Source organism: Nomascus leucogenys, chromosome 12, assembly GCF_006542625.1.
Source record: "Nomascus leucogenys isolate Asia chromosome 12, Asia_NLE_v1, whole genome shotgun sequence".
Taxonomy (NCBI): Eukaryota; Metazoa; Chordata; class Mammalia; order Primates; family Hylobatidae; genus Nomascus; species Nomascus leucogenys.
Genome location: NC_044392.1, coordinates 92,317,735 through 92,333,655, shown reverse-complemented (window position 1 = coordinate 92,333,655; position 15,921 = coordinate 92,317,735). Strand labels below are relative to the sequence as shown.

Sequence of the window (15,921 nt, the reverse complement as noted above, 5' to 3'; positions counted from 1 at the left end):
CCTTTCTGTTCATCTACTCACCTTAACCCAAGCCCTGTTTCTTGGTACCTCAGGGTTGGTAGCCATCTTCATGAGCTCTCTTATTACTGAGCCTAGTTGGTTTAGATGAACTGGGCACTCTTACTCCAAAAAGGGTTTCCGTTTCTTGTTTTTGTTTTTTATTTCCCCCATGCATGTATAGAGAAGTATAATTTTAGTCTTTTACATACTTTTCTGGGAACCCATTCCCAAATCACTAAATATTATTATAGTATTATTTCTAATATTTATTTTTACTGTATTTATATTTAATATTATATTGTTTTTTATTTTATTAAATTGTTTTATGATGTTTTGCATCATATTCCATTTTGTCAATATAGTTTTAAAATACTTCTTTGGACCTTTACTTTGTCTCAACATTTTTATTAATAAATTTTATCTAAGTCTTTGTCAAGTTTTTTGGTTATTGTTAGAGTATGGTGTTCTTGCAAATGGGATTTGGTAAAGCTCTTCTCAGAAAGACTGTACCGCCTCATAATTTCAGAAATATATGATGCTGTCTGTTTTAAAACAGCCATACAAACAAATCCTTGGTAATTTGATAGGAGAAAATGTCACCGTATTTTAATTTTTTGATGCCTTTTTGTCCTTGCCAATTAAATTGAGCATTACTTGTTTATTTCCTACTTATATTTATTTCATTTTCCCTTTCCATTTCTTACCTACTTTGAAATTGGTACTCTTTGTTTGTAAGCACTTTTAACCTTGAGTTACTCGTTTAGACAGTTGATTTTTTTTTTGCTCCGCTACACGGCTTTTCAATATAGAATGCTTCAGTTTGAGGTAGATTGATTTCTCTGTCTTTTGGTGGTTTTTATTTCATGAATCCGAATTTATTGCTATTTTGAGATCAGATTTACCCATATTTTCTTGTTAGTATTATTGTTATTCTAACACTGAAATATTATTGTTATTCTAACACTGAATTATTTATGTTTGGAGGTCTTTTGTAACTAGAACTTAGTCCTTTGCAGAACATAGTAAGTGTGGCTAATAAGTGTGTGTGTGTGTGTGTGTGTGTGTGTGTGTATGTGTGTGTGTCGTTTTATTTCAGAGTTGCTTTATTTTAATTTATGATGAATTTCAGTTTCTACTAGGGTAGTGCTTTTAGGTTGAGATACATTTTTGTATCCATCGATCTTTGTACCAACACTGTGAATTAATTTAGTATCATGCCTGCTTTTCAAATGAAGAGATTGGGGACTGATATTTGAAGTGATTTATCCAATGTCACAGAGCTCTTTAAGGGATAGAACAAGGATTCCAAGCCAAGTCAGTTAACTCCTTGTCCAGAATTATATTTGCTATAAAATAGTTACCCATTTTAGAATTAAACACTTCAGATTTAAGTAGTTTGATCTCAATAACATCTGTAGAGATTAAATTAATATCTTAGGGGGAAGTAATACTTAAAGGGAGCATTTAAAAAATGTAGTTATTGACCTAATTATTTCCCCACCCACCACACTCCCTGTAGGATTTTCATAAGCAGAGAATTATATTCTAAGATTGTGTTCTTATTTCATTAGCACTGTGATAAGCCACAAGAATTGTGTTTTACTATCTTTAATCTGTTCTATTCAATATCAAAACATTCATTGACAAGAGGAGACTGTAGTCTATTCACTGATTTTGTCCAAACCAATTGGAATAGTGGTCAGCAATTGTCTTCTATAAATGGCTAGATGGTAAATTTTTTAGACTTTGTAGGCCAAATTTGAGGATGTTATATAGATTTTTATATAATGAGAGAAATGAATATCCAACACATTTATTGACAATATTCAGATCTTATTACTTGACACTGACATTTTAATTGCATACATTTTTATGTGTCATGAAATATTGTTCTTTTGATTTTGTTTAAACATTAAAAAATGTAAATGGACCATGGGAAAACTAGTAGTCCAACCCTTATTTAGAAGGGACTATTGTGGGTATCTGGTAGACCAGATTTGAATTCCATTTGTAAAACATTTGAGTATTTACTCTATAATAATATTAAATATAAATTAACATCACAGTTTTCTGAGGAAACTGAAGTTCATGTGTAAAGAAACTTGTTAAAGTTTTGCCCAGTCAGTAAATGGCAGAACTAGAATTCAAAATCTTACCCATTTTTCAGTGCCTGGGTTCTTTCATGTGTTCATTGTTATATCTTCTGTGCCAGGCATGGAGATAGGCACAGTGCATACTGGCATGAATTGGATGAGTTCCTGCTTCTACATAGTTCTTAGTCATGATGCTGCACAGATTTGGGAAATGTAATTTTCTAAAACCTGCCTGTCATTATAAATCAGATTCACCTACACTTACTCTCATTTTCTGATAAGAAGTATTTGCTTGTTTTTGTGACTATTATCAGTCCTGTCTTGTATTTTTCTTTTTTTCTTGAATAATACAGGAACTTTTTTATCTGGTAACATTCAGCTTCTTAAGGATGAAATTAAAAGTATTTGAGGTTGTAAGGGGAAGTAAACATTTAAAGTACCAAGGAAGGGGCATTAGAGTAGTACACCAGGGCATAGCAACAATGGCTCTCAAGCAGGGTTCCTATGAGCCTTTTTTCCTGCAACTCCTTGTAATTTGTCAGAATCTGTGTATCCAGAAGTTGGAACTGCTCTGTTTCCTCTGCACTGTTGGTACCTGTAGGGAACAAGTGTGAAAGACTACAATGGGCTGTAGTGTGTAGGGGCAGGGCCTATACCATTGGATCTGCTACCGTGCTGTTCCTTAGTTCCCTTGATGTTCAGCTTGCAGTTAAATACAAGGAAGGATATAATTTTAACTGCAGAAAAGTAATATTACTTCTTTTTTTAAGGTAACATTTTGTAACTTTACATGTTAAAATAAACTCCCTGCTTTCCGCTTTCCCCAAATGTTGTGTTGACAAGATTGGAAAATAGTTTGTGTTCTTTAATAAAAACGTTATCATTTCATTAAAATTGAACAAACCTCAATAGCAAACACAAAAATGGTAACACTGAAACCAACCACGAAATCAAAGTCATTACATTGTCATTTAAGGAATGACTTTATAACCTTCATACCATTTTTGGGAATTGTTTTCTGTCCAACTCATAGTATCACAGTTAATAGACTACTTCTATAAGTCATTTCTTTGCTTCAGGAAGAGCTTTTACAACTGGATGGACTGTCTGTAGTTTCTGGAAGTGGTGGAGTTGTCGCTAACTTGTATTGTTAGTTTCTTTTGGTTATTCCAGCATTGTCTAATGGAGGAATTCCAATGTGTTAAGGACACAGATACATAATGAATGAAGCAAGAAATAAGTGCTATTTTCTGTTTGGTGGTGTTTTTTTTTTTAAATTATTTTCAGTTTGCATCTATTGTGTTTTGAGGTAGAGTTCACAGAGTCGGTTCCTTACTGCATTTTATTTTATTTATTCTTCTATTTTGCAATTTTTAATTGGTCCAAGAGCATTCATTGAGAAAAGTAATAGACAATAGTCACAGCATTCACTAGAGTATTTTTGTTTGTTTTGTATATATCATATTATCCACTTGATTAGTTGTTCCCACAAGCTCTATATATCTTTTGGAAATTTATCTTTATATCTGTGAGATAAAAATAATCTTCAATTATTAAAAAAGAGTCATCTATTGTTAGTAGTGACTGTATATTTTAGAAATTTCATGTATGTAGCATCATTGAGAATCAAATATGAAACATTGTTTAAAGGAAAAAGAGTAGAAATTAAAAAAAACAACTTTGATTGTATAAGTTATTTTTTGGGATGAGAAATTATTTCAGTATGTTTTCTTTTTCTCTAGAAACCTGTTGGAAAATGCCTTGTTACTCCAGCAGAAAAGCGTGTCTATTATTACCAATAGAATTAGTGTGTTCAGAAAAAGAAAAGGCTTAATTTATAGCCTTTTGAAGTTTTAGGAAAACTTCCTTTTTTAAAGCACACAGGAAGAAAGACATGACATCACAGCCTTAAGTGGGTAAAAGGTTACATGGCTGATACTTTTTAAGTGATTGAATTATTAGCATGGGTAATAATTTGTGGAAAGTCAAGACGTGCGACTAGTTTCAGTGTGTTAATCTTTCCCACTTAAAGTGAGAAAAATAAATACCTCCTAAGAATATATATGGGGATATAGTGTCTTTGCTTTCTAAGACACTTGCTTGAGTCAGCAGTGGTTGCATGTGGTCACCTTTGGATTTGTCTTGGGATTCAGAGAAATGAGTGGGTGGTTTCAGTGCAGTTTCAATGTTGTTAACCCAAATAAGTTCTAGAGTTGGTATTAATTAGCCCCCTTATAGAAACCTTTGAAGAGGAAGCTGTTGTTACACAGTAACTTTATACCTTTAGAGTTTATTGTTGCCTAATAAAAATTAATATGGAAATACAATAAAAATTGGCAGGGAAATATTTCATTCATCTACATTGTGGTCACTCGTGATTCAATTTAAATATACCTTGTTTTTTTTTTTTTGAGACAGAGTTTCACTCTTGTTGCCCAGGCTGGAGTGCAGTGGCGCAATCTCGGCTCACTACAACCTCCGCCACCTGGGTTCAAGCGTTTCTCCTGCCTCAGCCTCCTGAGTGAGATTATAGGCGCCCACACCTAGCTAATTTTTTTGTGTTTTTAGTAGAGATGGGGTTTCACCATGTTGGCCAGGCTGGCCTCAAACTCCTGACCTCAGGTGATCCGCCTGCCTTGGCCTCCCAAAGTGCTGGGATTACAGGCGTGAGCCACCGCCCCAGACCTAAAAGTACCCCTTTAAAAAGGAAATTTTGGTTAAGAGGTTTTTTTGTGTTAGTGCTTTAAAAGGATTGCTTATATTTAAATACAACAATGTATTAACTAAAAAGACTTAAAATCCAAAGTTTTACTCTGTTTGATCTGGGAAACCTGCCTGGGAAATACTTTAAATGAAGTCTCCACCCTAATGAGTTTTAGCATCAGTGACAAAAAAGGAGCGGAAACCTTTACCTAGCAAGGTTGGAGTGAGTCACTGGCTATGGGAACAAATAGCTCATTTCTGCATTTTTGCTTCTTATTTAATTACTTTTAAGAATGAATACATACTCAGGCTGGATGGAGGTGGGAGTGAATTAATGAAATTTCTAATAACAAAAGGGTAGTAAAAATTATAAGATAGATTATATTAAATAACATAGAGTTGGAAATAAATTATACCTGAGGAGATGATGAAATTGTCCTTTACTTATTCTGTAATTGTTTGCTAGTTTCTTTGTTGACAGTGAATACATTATACAGAGTTACTTAAGAATTTTAATTAGCTGGGACAATGCGAATGACTTGAGATATTAAATTTTTGCTAGAAACTTATTCATGTTAAACTGGTTTTAACTAGTTATAAAAAATAAATAATAATTGTAAAGAGTATTTCCTATTTCCCTGGGGGGGTGGGAGAGGGGCGGAAACTCTGGAATGATTTTGAACTCTAAATATGAACTCGTCAGTCATTTAAGTGCATATTTTCATAGTTGAGTCCCACTGATTAGGGGACTCTGATGAAAATGTCATCTTTGTCCTGTTTATATTTCTCTCTTGATATCTGGATTTTTGAAAAAACATTTTCTGATGATGTTCATGTCTTAAATTTATAAACTCAAAACTTTAATATATATATATAAAAGATAGAACTGTAGTGTTTTTGTTTCTTTTCCTCTTAAAACAACTTTTATGTTCTTGAGTATGTTTAACATCTTCTGGTACATAAGAATTATAGTAGTAAATAAAGCATAAAGTAAAATAAAGTAAAAATAAAATGCCTACTGTGTCCCTGAATAAATAATATTCAGTTTCTGTTGAAAAGCTCAGAGTCCAGTAAGGAGGTAATATAAGTACAAAGACCCTTAGAATGTGTTACCTGCTCTGATAGAGGAGCTCATAATTGTTCATTCATTCATATATCCATTTATTTAACATCTTTATTTTGTCACTCTATGAAGAACACCATAAACCGGTCCTTTACTACGTTTTGGCGTTATAGTAGTGAACCAGATAAATGACACTTGTCCTGAAGGCGGTCTCATCCGCCATGTTTGTTACTCAGGAACAGGGATTATTGTGCTTTTGTTCCTTGTATCCCAAGTGTCTAGAAGAGTGCTAGGCACATAGTAGGTACTCAGTAGATGTTAATTGAAAGAAACAAAACAAATGACCCTAACCTAAGCTCAGGTTCTCCTTTCCCTGTTGTCAAGACCTGGTGTCTTGAACTGGGTGTTGAAGAGTAATTGTTGCCTAACAGAAAAATGAGTGGAGCATCCTGTGCGGAGGAGATAGTTTAAACAGAGACACTGAATAATTGGGTAATATTGAAGCTTAGTGTGAAAGTCACTTTTTATTTTAAAGCAGATCAGAATAAAAGTATTCTGCCTTTGTGAACTTAGAAGTTGTAACTATATACTGAGACTAATAGCATCTCTTTGTGTTATATATTATTTTTAACAGATGTGCTTATCAGGAATTTCTTTAAGTATTAAACATAATATTTTATAACTGAAATATGTTTTCATGGTACTTGTGAATTATTAATTAGTGGTAGATCATTTAGAAGTTTTTAGGTAGGAGAAATTAATTTCTTTCTAGTAAGGAATTTAACCCCACAGTGTGTTTGACTCATAATGTGTACTTTCTTTTTAAAATGTCAAAAGGCTTTTCAGAAGTAGTAGTATTTGAAACTATCAGCTAATGGTTTTCTAAAAGTATATTTTTACCTTACAGCATCTAGAGTGTCCAGAATTTTGTGACTCTTAGCAAATCCCCAAGTTGAAAATTTTTACCCTGTAGCTTGCATAATTGGATTTAAATATGTATTTTCATTATGCATGTATTTGTTAGAAAATATTGGTGTATTTTTCAGTGTAACAGTATTTTGTATTTAAGTTGATTTTACTTAAGATTTCAAATAAACTGTAAACATTCTTCTTAGAAAATTTTTTTTTGAAGTATTTCATTATTTAAAATATTTCCAAAATAATCAACAGCTTATTTAGCTGGGCATGGTGGCATGAGCCTGCAGTCCTAGCTACTCTGGAGTGGGGAAGAGGCTGATTTCGAGCCCATATGCTTGAGCCTAAAAGCTTGGGGCTGCAGTGAACTATGGTTGTACCACTGCACTCCAGCTGGACAACAGAGTGAGACTCTCTCCTTAAAGCAGACAAACAAAAAAACAGCTTCTAAACCAAAATGACACATAAAGCTAAGGCATATCTCTTATTTGGACTGAGTTGATGATTGTGTAGTTATATGATCTTAAATTGTTGGAACACTTTCTTTTGCAACAGTTTCATATTTCTGTAAGCATTTGTTGGGTGTTTCATGCTCACCCCACTTATATACAAATTGCAACATTTTCTAGGCCAGTGTGCTTATTCTGGAAAATGACATTGCATTCTTTTATTTTTGAATTATTTGCATAAGAACAATTTCAAAGGTGAAAGTAGGTAGGTCTTTTTTACTTTCCACATGTCATAGTTTAGCTTTGTAACAATACAGACAGGTGAAAGGAATTACATATAAGTAAGCACAAAAAAGTAGATGTTTTAGGGTTTGATTGATAAAGGCATTTCTAAAGTGGATCTAATTAAATAATTAAAACAAATGGATCTTCTACAAATTTACACAAAATAGGTTTTTAACATTCTGCCTTGTGGAATAGAAAAGCTTTATTATGCATCCTTGATTTTAAAAATTGTTCTTAGTTGGTTCCATGAATATGCAGAGATGAGTGAAAAAGTTGGACTATCAGTGACAACTTATCTTTTAGGTTTATTTTTAACACTATTTTCATCTAAGTTAAGATGAAATTGAAATAAGCTTTCTGGATGCTCCTAAATTTCGCTTCAGCCTGGTTGAAATCATGTCCCTTCCTCCTTAAGTATTTTTCTCATTTCCGTTTTAGGAAGACATTTTGCTAACATATATGAACAGGGATACTAAAGAGATTTCATATGCCAGCACTGGTAATAGACCGTGGCTTGAGTTAATGTTTCAGCACGTCTTAGAGTCACAGCCTCACTCTCATACAGGTCCCTGATAATCAAAAAGCATGGTGCTTCCTGGGACCCTCAAACAGCATGAGCAGTAGCAAACATGACAGTATTTCGTTCAAAGTAATTAAGAAAAACAGTACAAGAAAAGTTGAATTTATAGTACAGCGTAGTCAGAACACTTTTATGGGAATGTGTGATTTTACAGAAATGTTTTAAGGAACAGAGTTAATGGAGACTTTTAGAAAAGCAAATGTTCCTCAACAAGCACTTGAAGTTTATCACAATAAAGGCTACTGTTTGTTGTCAGCGCAGCATATTTTCTTGCAGAAATGCTTATAAATGATGCCAAATTTAATGATAGAATTTCCATTCTGGTCTTACAAATTCCCATCCGGTAGCAGTGCATCTGTTTATTAGGAGTTACCCCTGAATGTGAATGATTTCAGTCTTAAGTCGCTGCACCTGTTGCCGGGAGGTATTTATTCCAATCACTAGCCTAAAGCACAGAGAGTTATTGCTTGACATTTTATAGCTTTGGGGGAAAAACTGTCTTTTCAGAATCATTTGTTCAGAGAGGAGAAAATGGAGCAAAACAGTTCATTTTACTCTAAGCACCGCTATTTGGTGGTATTCACATTTGCACAGCACAAAGCTGCAATATTGATTTTTTGCTCACAGGGCCTCCCACCAGTTCTCTCTTCAATTGTCAGGGTTGCAAGATGGATTGGATTACATTTTGTTGGTTGGGATGCTTATTTTTTTTGTTGTTGTTGAAATAGAAATAGATTGAAAATACGGCTTGGAATGAATATCACAGTAATAGTGTGGTTAAAAGGCTTTAATTTGGGGATTTCTTTATATTGATTATGTTCACCAAGCCATTTCCCTGACCATCAGACACAGTTTCCTTTCCTGTTCCTTTTCTTCCCCCAACACTAGTAGCAGCCAGCATACCATAATGATGTTCTTTACAACTGTCCCCAAACCTGCTGCTGATGGCCATCATCATTTGGAGAGGCATTAAAGTACCATTTAAGAACATGAACCCAGGAGCTGAATTACTGGGTTTGAAATCTTAATTTCATTTTTATTGGATATGTAACTGTAGAAAACTTAATCTTTCTCTGCCTCAATTTCCTCCTCTGTAAAATGTTGATAATAATGTTACCTATCTTGTATGGTTGTTTTGAGAATTCATAATCAGGAAATATTTATAAAAGAAATATTTATAAAAAAATATTTATAAATATATATATGTTTATAAATATATATATAAAAATATAAATATTTATTTATAAAATATTTATAAATATTTATAAATATTTATAATTTTATATATTTATATATATAAAATTAGAGGGACTTCTGAGGGTGGCAAATTCACTCTAAAACAAGTGTAAAATTAGAATTGTCAACAACAACCATTTTGGGAGCTGCAAAGTAACCAAAGCCAAACAACAAACGGGGAAACATTATTTATGAAAATCTACTAGAACTTCTGTTACGAACAGCAGATGTTTAAAGCCTTCTAGCATGGGGCTGCTCCTTATCCCCCGCAGTCCCTCCATCTCTTCTTACTCCTTAACTATGTCATTGTGGAAGTTCCATCAGGGCAAGATTGGCCTTCAAAACCAGTGGCTTTACTGCCATGAAGAGCTGACACGATTTGGAGTAGAGGGTGGAAACTCATGCCCAGCAGTGTTGTCAGTGAAAGTAAACACTGTAGGGAAAAGAAAAAAATGGGGAAAACCTGTAGCTCTGCTATCCTTTGGTTGTAGTTCCAGTTGGGATGACTGGAAACCATTCTGAAAGTTAACAGGGAAATCTTGGAAATGAAGCAGCCATAAACGTTGTGTGCATTCTTAACTAACTGGGAAGCTAAACACGTGTACAGAGGAGACATGAGAGGACTTGGCAGCAAGTAAAGAACTGAGTCTGACTTGTGAACTGCTTGAACTTTTAATATTCTTTCTAACATACAATCACATCAGCAAGGAATGGAGACTTAATAATGGGCCCATGGTTTTTGTGCAAAGTCTCTGCCCAGTCATTGGCTGACCACTAAGCCATGCAGACAGAGGTGATATCTAGGAGCCGAGGCTAAAAAATAAAAATAAGAATTCAAACGAATTAAAATAAAACAGTGAGCAAAGACATAATCAGCCACACACAGTGGGGGCAGAGATTCTGCATGTTAAATACAGCGAGATATTAAAAAGAAACCACGACAGCAGCAGCAATTCTCAGGGGAAAGAAATCTGAAACCGGAGTTGCTAATGGTGTATTATTTAAAATGTATAGTTTTCAACAACAGAACATTTATAAGATGCATAAAGAAACAGAAAAGTTGATCCATAAAATAGAAATTGCCTCTGATGTGGACCCAGATGTTAGATTTAGCATATAAGGATTTTAAAGCAGCTATTACAAATATGTTCAAAAATCAAAGTAAAACTATCTTGGAGAATTAAGAGGAAATATGATGACAATGACAACAAATACGTAGTCAGATAGAGAAAAAAAACTATTTTTCAAAGGCCTTAGAGACATTCTTTGCACATCTTAGTTATTATACCAATGTGCTATAAGTAAATTAATATTTTGTTGTACAAATTACAGATAGTGTAGCTTCACCTGACCCAGAGACTGTGATTCGGTAGGTCTGGGATAGAGCTTCAAGATTTATCTTTATAAAAAGTTTACTAGGTGATTCTGATGTAACCATATTTGGGAATCAATTATGTAAACTTGGCAAAGGATTAAAATACATATATATATATATTTTTTTGATGATTTCTTCCCATGAGTCAGTATTCTAGATCATTAATGTGATATAAATAAAGGAGTAAATAAATGTTTTCAGGAATGGGTTTTTATGTCTTTCATAAGATTTATTTAGTGAAAATGTTGAGTTTTAAAAATTGATAGTAATTACAATAATTTTATTAAAGGCTTTTCAAAATTCTTTGAAGCAGCATTGTTAGTGGAAGAGGTTGAGCTATATCCCTTGAAGTTTTCAGGAAAGTAGTGTAAAATGGTCAAAGAAGGCATGACAATTTATATTTTTCTTAAAAGTTTATGTAAACTTTTTATTTTCCATCAGTTGTTTTGCCAAGATTAAGGAAATGCCCGTGACACAGCCTCAGGAGCTCCTGACAACATGTGCCCAAGGCAGCTGGGCTACAGCTTGGTTTTATACATTTTAGGGAGACATAAGTCAGCAATCAGTACATGAGTGATGTTCATTGGTTCAGTTTGGAAAGGTAGGACAACCCAAAGGGTAGAGTTAGGATTCCAGGTAATAGGTAGATTCAAAGATTTTCCGATTGGCAACTGGTTGAAAGGGTTTGTCTATTAATAAAGACCTGAATCAATAGAAGAAAGTGTCTGGGTTAAGATAGGGGTTGTGGGGACCGGGGTTCTTATTATGCAGATGAAGCCTCTAGGTAGCAGGTATTAGAATAGATTGGAAATATTTCTTATCAGATTTAAAGAGGCAGTTCTGGCCAAACGTGGTGGCTCACGCCTGTAATCCCAGCACTTTAGGAGATCAAGGTGGGCAGATCACCTGAGGTCAGGAGTTCGAGACCAGCCTGGCCAACATGGCGAAACCTCATCTCTACTGAAAATACAAAAATTAGCCAGTCGTGGTGGTGCGCACCTGTGGTCCCATCTACTGGGGATGCTGAAGTGGAAGAATCACTTGAACCCAGTGGGTGGAGGTTGCAGTGAGCCAAAATTGCACCACTGCTCTCCTGCACTCTAGCATGGGTGACAGAGCAAGACTCCATCTCAGAAAACAAAGGGTGGGGGGCAGTTCTGTCAGTCTTAAGGTCTCTGTTTTAATGTTAAGGATAGTCAGCTGTGCCAGAATTCCAATGAAAGGACAGTACAATGAGGCATGTCTGACCACCCATTCCCATCATGGCCACAACTAGAGAACTTTTCCATAATTGATTCATGTTTATTTTCTCTTTTCCACTAAGTCATCGATTAAAATAGTTAACCTAGGAAGATGTTTTCCTGTGATTTGTGTGAACCCTGCTTAGTTTGTCACATGGACTTTTGAAAATTATTTTGACAGTACATCACAGTCTATATGGATGTGCACAGCACATCCATGTTAACAATGTTGTTATGTTTATATTTTAAGAAAACAGCAAGTTGTTTATTAATTATCGATCACTTGAAATGTTAGAATAGCATGTGTACTTGATTAAAAGGAGCTTGCCTGCTTAGACTTACAGATTGGGGAAATTTTATAGGACTTTGAAATGACTTTAATTCTTCAGAAAAGGTTTTAATTAAAACCCAGATAAGTAAAATGACTTTGCCCAAAGTCACAAGACTGACCCATATACTCATACTTAAGTGTTCAGTGCTCTTTCCATGTGTACCTACAGTATAGCATTTGCTGTCTTTATATTTATGGTACACATGTTTACATTTCTACAAATACGATTTTCACTACTATTCATGTAGTTTTGTGAACCTTTACAATAATTATTTCCTGTCGGTTTTACTAATATATTCTTTGGTGATTTTCAGATTATATGAAGACTTATAAAATAAATCTTCTTATTTTATGAACAAAATGGCTTGAGTAGTCAGAGTTGATCAGAGAAGGGTTCTGGAGTCTAAGCTCCCTGCATGGGTTAGAATCTAACGTGTGGTAAGATTGAGACCCTAAACTTACTACTATTTGATGCCTTAGTTTCATACTCTGTAAAATTGGTATTATAACAGCAACTATTCCATTGTTTATTTTCTATGTTGTTGAACATAAAACAAAGCGATCCATATAAAGCATTTAAGCCAGTGCCAGCAAATTGTAATTGCTTCGCAAGTAATATTTATTTCTCTCTTCATATTTGTTTTTTAATGAATATATATATATACACATTATGTATATATACACATATATATTTGGTTGGAAATACAGAGTTTAGAAAAGAGAAATGTATAAATATGTAACCCATCTGTCTTATGACAATTCCAGTGATACATACATAATAATAAATTGACAATTTAAATATTTTTTTGGGGGGGAGATGGCAGATCATTTTCACTGATAAGTAGTTTGCCTTGTTTTTAATGTTCACCATTTGTTTTCACTACCAAAGGAAATAGACATTACAAAGGAAAGCACATTGCAATTTACGTTGCATTAAACAATCACTAGTTTAATTCAACAATTTGGTTCCACATTTATAAGAATTACGTATCATGTGCTATTGTAGGCATTGAGATTATAACTAAGAGCCTTACTACAGTCTAGCAGGGTAGATACATACATACTAAAAGTGAATATGCACTATATCACATGTTAATAAGCACATTAGTAAAGATTAATATATCTGCATAAAGTTTAATTGAAACAGGTAAGAGAAAGAATTTAGAAAAGAACATTAATGATTTAAATCAAAATACATCGTAGGATTAAATAAAGTGGTATTTGCTATTAAGAGCTCTTAGTGCAATTTCTGTTGCTATAGCAAAATACTCAGACTGGGTAATTTATAAAGAAAAGAGTTTTATTTAGCTTATGGTTCTGGGGTTCTGGGGTCGAAGGTGGGCAGTCACATCTGGTGAGGGCCTTATGCTGCTTCCTAGAATGGTTGAAAAGTGGAAGGACAAGGGAATGCAAAAAAACTAATTCATTCCTTTGAGAACTAACCCAGTCTTAAAACAAAAACTTTGGGGCTGGGCACAGTGGCTCATGCCTGTAATCCCAGCACTTTGGGAGACAGACGTGGGCAGATCACGAGGGCAAGGGTTCGAGACCAGCCTGGCCAACATGGTGAAACCTTGTCTCTACTGAGAATACAAAATTAGCCTGGCATGATGGCACGTGCCTGTAATCCCAGCTACTCAGGAGGCTGAGGCAGGAGAATTGCTTGAACCCGCTAGGCAGAGGTTGCAGTGAGCCAAGATCTTGCCGCTGTACTCCAGCCTGGGCAGCAGAGCAAGACTGTGTCTCGGGGTGGGGGCAGGGGGAAAAGAAAGAGTTATAAAGACCCAGTCACCTGTTAAATGCACGACCTCCCAGTATGGCCACACTGGGGACTAAGCCTCTACTTGAGTTTGATGGGAACAAGCCATATTCAAATGATAGCAAGGACCGTGATCTCTTTTCTCCAGTAGATTCTGTATTGGCAATCTACTAAATTATTGAAGTGCGCTGATCTTTCTTTTCTTTTTCCTTACTATACTTTTTTTTTTTTTTTTTTTTTTGCGAGATGGGAGTTTGGCTGTTTTTGCCCAAGCTAGAGTGCAGTGGTGCGATCTTGGCTCACTGCAACCCCCGCCTCCCAGGTTCAAATGATTCTCCTCTCCTGCCTCAGTCTCCCGAGTAGCTGGGATTACAGGCGTGTGCCACCACACCCGGCTAGTTTTGTATTTTTAGTAGAGATGGGGTTTCACCATGTTAGCCAGGCTGGTCCTGAATCCCCTGACCTCAGGTGATCCACCCGCCTCAGCCTCCCAAAGTGCTGGGATTACAGGCGTGAACCACAGCGCCAGACCTTACTGTACTTTTCCAGATGACTGTGACTAAAGTTAAGACTCCCATCCCTGAATTTTCAAAACAGTAACACACTCCACTATGCCAGTTCCCAAATAGGTTTCAAAAGTAGAGGAAAATTCACTTAGAATGATAACTCTAATCCTGCAAACTAACAACAACAAAAATTAAAGGGCTTGGGTTTTAAAAACCACAGTGCTTCATAATCAGTTCTATGTTTTGACAAAATAGTAAGAATTGCGAGTATGGCTCCAAGCCGGTCTTTGAATAATGTGTTCCAATATTTCTAGCATTTTCTAATAATAGATTTATTCTGTTTTATTATAGAATTATAATTGCAAGGCCGGGCGCGGTGGCTCACGCTTGTAATCCCAGCACTTTGGGAGGCCGAGGCGGGCGGATCACGAGGTCAAGAGATCGAGACCACGGTGAAACCCCGTCTCTACTAAAAAATACAAAAAAAAAAAATTAGCCGGGTGTGGTGGCGGGCGCCTGTAGTCCCAGCTACTTGGAGAGGCTGAGGCAGGAGAATGGTGTGAACCCAGGAGGTGGAGCTTGCAGTGAGCCGAGATTGCGCCACTGCACTCCAGCCTGGGCGACAGAGTGAGACTCCGTCTCAAAAAAAAAAAAAAAAAAAAAAAAAAAAAAGAATTATAATTGCAAATTGCCTCTGTATTTACAATAGGTTGCATTTCAAAATTTTATTTGATGTCATTTGTTGGAATTTTCACATAACTTTTATCACAGAAATGTGGCAGCTTCTGAAGCCGTAAAAATATTATCTATTAAAATAAATATGGTAATACTAGTTTAAGCTGAATTATTTGTATAGGTATTACAGTACAAGGTCAGGAGATGGAGAAAAAAGCAATGTGTGTGTGTGTGTGTACATACATATAAAAGTTTATGAACTTGTTGGGGAAGAAATATATTTTGGAAGTTTGGCCTGTGTACCATTTGTCCTGACATTTACCCAGCTCTGTTTCTGTAGCCCTTCTTCATTAGTAGTGCACCTCTCCATATACTACAGTACTCTCCACATACTATAAACCTTTTTAGTGAAAACCTACCAAGGTTGGGGTTTGCCACAATCTCCTGAAGATTGCTGAGTTCCAGGTTAGGTATTCTTCTCTTCCCTCTTCAGTCCAGTTACACCTTTAGTTTTCCCTGAAGAACTGAGAGTTCAGCCAGATTTGAAAATTGCTGCTTTTTAAAATCATACCAGTGTGTCACCCAGTACTGCTTTGGAAGAATATACTTACATCTCAGAAAAGATCATGTTCGGGTCTTTGAATTTGTTGAGCTGGATGGGAGCAGTGCTGGCTCCTTTGAATGTCCATCTGCTGATTCCTTTCAGTGTC

General features: G+C 35.4%; 1 protein-coding gene across 1 annotated transcript in view; it reads left to right on the top strand.

The window, feature by feature from the left end:
• Positions 1-15,921, top strand: part of ADGRL2 (adhesion G protein-coupled receptor L2) — a 693,508-nt gene that overhangs the window by 591,403 nt on the left and 86,184 nt on the right. The gene's annotated exons all lie outside the window — the stretch shown is intronic.